Source organism: Octopus sinensis, linkage group LG3 (genome assembly GCF_006345805.1).
Source record: "Octopus sinensis linkage group LG3, ASM634580v1, whole genome shotgun sequence".
Taxonomy (NCBI): domain Eukaryota; kingdom Metazoa; phylum Mollusca; class Cephalopoda; order Octopoda; family Octopodidae; genus Octopus; species Octopus sinensis.
Window position 1 is genome coordinate 129642091 of NC_042999.1, and position 6736 is coordinate 129648826.

The following is a 6736-nucleotide window of genomic DNA, read 5'->3' on the forward strand; positions in this document are numbered from 1 at the left end:
TGTTCCAAACTTTTTTTTCTCTGGCAAGGTAGGAAATCCCTTGCCAGATTGTAAGTTTAACGTAGTTTAATTTTTCGAATTTTAACCAATCCTATGCCCTCTATTGAGCTAAAATCATTTGCTGCGTCTAAAACAGACAACATCCTGTCACTAACCCTAACCCTAAATTTTAGCCTTTCGTTTTGTTTTTCTTAATTGTTAAATTAATTTAAGGATAACAATTAAGAAAAAAAAAACGAAAGGCTAAAACGAAAGCAAAAACTCAAAACAAAAACAAAACGAATGATTTTAGACACACGCGTAACAATTAGATTAATTTAACAATTAAGAAAAAAAAAAACGAAAGGCTAAAATTTAGGGTTAGGGTTAGGGTTAGTGACAGGATGATGTCTCGGTTTTAGACGCAGCAAATGATTTTAGCTCAATAGAGGGAATAGGATTGGTTAAAATTCGAAAAATTAAACTACGTTAAACTTACAAAATTACAATTTTCTCAAGAAAGCCAAGAGAAAAAAATGTTTTATTTTGACACGTTCTACCAGTATACGAAGTTTAAGTGTTTAGTTAACTAGAAATTGTGTTGAAAACTGCCGTTCAAAAGGAAAAGATCCTATTATTTTGTTTATAGTATTTAAATAAAATGTGAATTCTTTTTCCATTCACTTTTCTTTTTCTAAGCTAAAATTGTGACTTTTTCTCCTGTGACTATATACGGACATCCTGTTGATAAGCTGTTTTGACTTCGTTGGCATTCCGTCTCACCGAAGTATCAGACGAAACCTGTATGCTCAGCCGTTCAAGTGGTTTAATCACACGGTTACCTGGGTAATGCTGTTAATACTTTGGGGTGCCTAACAGAGTTTACAGGCGAATGCCAGTATCTCCTGGTGCGATGTATGATCGAAGGGTAGTGGAAGCACGAGGTTAAGTGGTTGGAGTACTCGGTTCAAGACCGTAAAGCGTCGTGGCAATGCGTCGTGTCCTTGAGCAAGACACTTTATTTCACGCTGTTCCAGTCCATTCAGCTGCAAAGAATAAGTTGTACTTGTATTTCAGCGGGTCAGCCTTGTCACATTTTGTATCACGCTAAATCTCTCTGAGAATTACATTACGGATACGCGTGTCAGTGGAGCGCTTAGCACGTTAATTTCACAAACTGGCTCTTCCGTTCATCGGATCAGCTAGAATCTTCGTAGTAGTAACCGACGGATGAGTGCCAAGATAGTGTCAGTTCCATTTTATTTTATTTATTTTCTGATTACATTACTTTTTTTTTTACCATTTACCTTTGCAAATTGTATTGTTTTCCAATAAAGTAGTCATAAAAAACAAATTGTAAATGACCGTATGTGTATGCATGTGTGCATGCGTAATACGTGCCTCTGTGGTGTGTGTATGTATGTATGTATGTGTATATATATATATATATATATATATCCGGTACTTACGGTACCTATACCGAAGGATCGCCATATATATATATATACTTATATATATTACTAATTTTTCTTTTCTCGCTCACTAAGAACAAACTTTCCACACGTCGTTTTCTTTCCTACTTTCATTAAGAGTACTTAAAATAATCAGCAATATTATTTAATATCTAAACACTCTACAAGGCATAAATAAATAGTTCATAGATAAAATAGGGAAACACGGTACAACAAATTAGTTGAAAAAAAATACCTCATGAAATAAATGAATAAATATTTACGTAAAATATATTTCAAATTATGAAATCTTTATATATAAAAGTGAGGTTGTGTGCTGTCTGTCTCCTACGATTTAGATTCCTAACTACTCTCACATTTTGCGGTGCAGTTTAACCAAAACCGGGTATCTTATAGTCGTGATTCATATCGAGCCCTTCTGGGTATTAGCGCGCGTCTACGATGAGTCTACGATTTAAAAAAAAAATTACCATCAATTTTCCCCATTTTTAATGCATTTTTGGCATATATAACTCTCTAAAAATTTATTATTAAATCTCAGAACGCAAAAAGCTACAGTAACACCCCCCCCCCACTTTGTGGTTAGCCATATTGAGATGGCTATTATACTTTACATCTCTAAAAATGCTTATATAGTTATTTCCCTTACAAACCCGAGTTACGCCGGGCGATACTGCTAGTTATATCTATAATACTAGCAGAGATACCCGGCCTTGCTCGGGATTAAAATGACATGGTTTTTTTTTTTGTTTTACTTGTTTCAGTCATGTGACTGCGGCCATGCTGGAAAAAAATCAACTACAGGATTTATTCTTTGTAAGCCTAGTACTTATTCTAACAGTGTATTTTGCCGAACTGCAAATCTATGGGAATGTTAAAACCGCAACATCAGTTGTCAATCAATGGTGGGGGCTATAAACACACACAAACACAAATATACATATATATATGACAGACTACCTTCAGTTTCCGAGTACAAAACCCACTCACAAAACTGAGGCTATAATATATATGTACATGAGTGTTTATAAATAAATATATATGTATATATATATATTATATATATATATATATATATATAATATATATATATATATTATATATATATATATATATATGTATATATATGTAATGTATATATATATATATATATATATATATATATATATATATTTGTGAAGGCGCGTGGCTCAGTGGTTAGAGCGTCGAGCTTACGATCGTGAGGTTGTGAGCTCGAATCCCGGACCAGGCTGCGTGCTGTGTTCTTGAGCAAGACACTTTATTTCACGTTGCTCCAGTTCACTCAGCTGAGTTGCGACGTCACAGGTGCTAAGCTGTATCGGCCCTTGCCTTTCCCTTGGACAACATCGGTGACGTGGAGAGGGGAGGCCGGTATGCATGGACGACTGCTGGTCTTCCATGAAACAACCTTGCCCAGACTTGTGCCTCAGAGAGTAACTCTCTAGGTGCAAACCCATGGTCAGTGTCTGACCGAAGGGGGTCACTACTATATATATATATATATATATATATATATATATAAAGAGTTATTTCCCTTGCAATTGTTTAATATGTTTAGATTAAACTGCTGGAGTGAGTCACGTCCCTTGTATTAAAGACTTTTGTTACCTGAAACATAAGGGGTCGGTTTATCGATTTTTTTAAATGGCTTTGCGGGGTGACTGGGGAAATGTAAAGATGTGCTCGACCACCCTTGGACGGTTTTGAATGACCATAGAAAGTGCGAGCCCTCTAACTGAAAAATTGTGGATTTGTATAAAGGATACACACACAGACATTTTGCTGCTTATAAGAGATGATACACACACACATGTATGTATGTATGTATGTATGTATGCATGTATGTATGTATGTATGTATGCATGTATGTATGTATGTATGTATGCATGTATGTATGTATGTATGTATGTATGTATGTATGTATGTATGTATGTACACACACGAGTGTGCCTCCTACCGACTTTGTTTTCTCATAATTTACAGAAAAATGAATATTTTTAATGAAATCAAGAAATAACTTTCAGATGGTGTATATTACGAATATATCGGAGATTTAATGTTAAAAATAAATGGTGGACGAATACACATATATACAACATTTTTTTTTTTTCAAGTTTCATTTTATAGACATGTGTCAGCACGTATGTGTGTGCGACTACAAAGTTTTTATTTTTTTTCAGTGTTAAATTTCGAGATAATCTGAAAACATTTGTAGAAAATTTCATAGAAAAGTATCCATAATTCTGAAAGTTGTGGGGAAACAACGTCGTTGGGGGCGGGGGTACATTTGTATAGGTATGCTTATGTATGTATGTATGTATGTGTGTATGTGTGTGTGTGTGTGTGTGTGTGTGTGTGTGTGTGTATGTGTGTGTGTGTGTGTATGTATGTATGTATGTATACATACTACCACCGAAGGAAGACATTACTTTATTAACAGGGAGGGGCGTCAAATCAAGTTTAGGCATATTTTAGAAGTTTCTAAATCTTGACTTCGTTTCCTGGCGACTTACACAGGTGGTGTAACAGAGTTGCTATGGAGGTGTTCGTTATTCTAACAATATACTCATAAGTAAACTTTTAAGCTTTTTAAATTATAAGACTTTTTCTCTGCAATCTACGATTCCTTTTTGAATGAATTTGATTCCAGCCTAAATGTAGAACAAAAATGTACCAGCAAAAGTTAGTCATGTATTCATTAATTCACAAAGGTAAACTTTATATTTTTTTTTATTTTGAATTAGATTATTCGGCATACCTACACAATTGTGTCCTACCGACTTTGTTTCATGGCCACTTTTAGAAAATTGATATTATTTTGGCAATGGAATTTTCTACAAACACCTTTCAAATGGTATATTAATCCGATAACGTCGAAAATTTAATACATTAAAAAAAAAAAAAGAATAAGACACAATAAAAAGAAAAAATAATGGTCGCGCATATATACTGATGCATCAATATATCTTACAAACCGAAACTTCCAATTCTGAATAAAATTGTGTTGAATATTAGTATGTATATGTGCGCGCTTACCTTTTTTTTTTTCTTTTTTTTTTTTTTGCATTAAATACCGATATGGTCGTAATCTAAACGTCTGAAGGATACTTTTTTAATCTTTCATTTGTTTCAGTCATTTGACTGCGGTCTTGAAGGACTTAGTCGAACAAATCGACCTCAGTACTCATTTTTTGCTAAAATTCTGGTACATATAGGCGCAGGAGTGGCTGTGTGGTAAGTAGCTTGCTTACCAACCACATGGTACCGGGTTCAGTCCCACTGCGTGGCATCTTGGGCAAGTGTCTTCTACTATAGCCTCGGGCCGACCAAATCCTTGTGAGTGGATTTGGTAGACGGAAACTGAAAGAAGCCCGTCGTATATATGTATATATATGTGTGTGTGTCTGTGTTTGTCCCCCTAGCATTGGTTGACAACCGATGATGGTATGTTTCGTTTCTCTATTAGTAATTTTACTCGCGTATCTATCTTAAAATGAGCTGCTTGGCGGAGGTCTGCGGAGGATGACATGACAAGCCTTGACTATTGGGATCGGCTCAAAAATCTCAGGCTTTGATCCCTCCACCGCCGCTGTGAAACTAGCTTGCTCTTGTCATTGATTATTATAACTGCTTCAGATGATTCCTGTTTTTAGAGTGTTTTTTTTTTTTAATCATATAGCTGTGATTTTTTAAAACTCCGCCAAAGAGGTTATGTTTTTGCCGGCGCTGGTTTGGAAAATTGGGCGATTTTTAGCATGCGTGTATATGGGTGGAAATGCGCTCTCCGAGTGCTTTTCTAGTTTGCTTTTGTTTTGGACTGAAAATTTTTTGTATTTTAATTTGCTTGAATAAACTTCTTCGCATACAAAAGCCGAGACAACTATACTTCATAGTTGTTATTTTGAAGTGCCTGCCTTCTGATATTCATGAGTCCATTGAATAAATATTCAACCCTATCAAATATTGGCCAGTTCCAGCCTTAAATAAATTTAACTTGTACTTTTAAAGATGTTCTTTAGGATAAAGTAAAATACAGCTATAAATAAAAGGTGCGTAGATTATGAATTTTGATTGAAGAGATGAGGCCATGAAACAAAAAGTTGCTAGGGGCCTCTAAAAGTCATGCGACGGCCCTAATTAAAAAATATCTTTTTTTCTGAAAGTTATGAGGGATCTTTTCACTTTGACCAGCAGATTTTTAAAATAATTTCTTTGTAACTAAACACTTTAAAACTTCGTATACTGGTAGTGTGTTAGATAAAACAACTTTTTCTCTTGGCTTTCTTGAGAAAATTCTGTAGTTTGTAAGCTATTTGCTATTTCATTTCTTGTATTTCGGCAATTTCAACCAATCAATGACGTCTGTTGAGGTGAATACAATTTCTGCTGTAGTTTGTCAACAACATTTTCTGGTGGTGTCATATCAATGTGTCACTGTTATTTATGACATATTTCATATCAGTTACCTTCGTATGAATAAAAGATTATCATTATTAAACTTTTATTAATAAACACATATTCTAAGTTCACAACATATGCAGTTTTAATTTTGCTCTCTGTTGCACAGATACACCCATTACATATTACATATTCGTTTAAGAAACAGATTGGGTTTATTTACATTTCTGAAGAAAAAAATATACCCTTCCCCCACCCCGAACCCTAACCCTAAAACAGATTCAAATGCAACAGATCGATACTAGGGTCATAATTATGGGTGGATACTAAAGAGGGAACGGTTTTATTATCCAACTCTGTTTACGAGTGACCCCTCAGTTTATGGCCACAGGGTATTTTTTTTCTCATAAATAACAGTGACAAATTCATATGACACCTCCAGAAAATGTTGTTGACAAACTACGGCAGAAATTGTATTCGCCTCAATAGACGTCATTGATTGGTTGAAATTGCCGAAATGCAAGAAACGAAACAACAAATACGCACTTCGATCAGAACTCCGTCAAAACGTTATGTCAATTGAAGTTGAGCTGTAATTTTGCCCTTGCACACAGCAAGAAATAACATAATTCGCGCGCAAAAGAAGTTATTTTTACCAGGTTTAGTCATTTTTGTGATAACATAGTCTCTCGGTACATTTTTGTGATAACATAGTCTCTCGGTACATTCTAATGAAAAAAGTGAAAGAAAGAGATAATGCTACTTTCTCTTTGGAAGAGAAATTAATTTTAGTGTTGATAGAAAAAAAAACAGGAAAAAACCCAGAAGCAGTCAGGTGGAGCGGGAGAATGTGCTTTTTGAGCAAA